The sequence below is a fragment of the Trypanosoma theileri genome, assembly GCF_002087225.1.
Source record: "Trypanosoma theileri isolate Edinburgh chromosome Unknown TM35_Tth_40_V1, whole genome shotgun sequence".
Classification (NCBI taxonomy): Eukaryota; Euglenozoa; class Kinetoplastea; order Trypanosomatida; family Trypanosomatidae; genus Trypanosoma; species Trypanosoma theileri.
In genome coordinates, this window is record NW_021639882.1 from 104,667 (window position 1) to 105,204 (window position 538).

Here is a 538-nt window from a genome sequence, read left to right on the forward strand (position 1 = left end):
CTTAATATCTGGAACTTGTCACTAACACAGAGAGAAAAGGGAAAAATGAGAAATATATTACAACGTTGTGTAAATATTGAACACCACCACCACCACCATCAACAACAAGAGAATTCATCCCAGAGGGACGAAAATGCCTTCCAAATAGAGAAACCAAAACAATCACCATTGCAGTTATCCACCCCCATCTCCCCCTCCTTCGGTTAAAAGGATTCCTTGAGGGGGGTTGATGTACACATGAAAGAATTAAAACACATTCACAGAGATAATACTATCCATTGCTGTTATTTGAAAGGTATGAAATAACAAAAACAAAAATAAAACAATGGCACCACACGAAATGATGCTTAGTAATAAACTACCAGTGTTTCCCTCATTATTTATTTTGTTCTTCTTACGCCCTCCCTGACAGTAATGTGGTGAGGGACAATAAGTGGAAAATATGAGCCGACTACTAAGAATCGAGTGGAATTAGTAAACATGCAGAAAGTAGCAAAATACAAAACAAACATGCAGAGAGAAAGAAATAACAAACAGA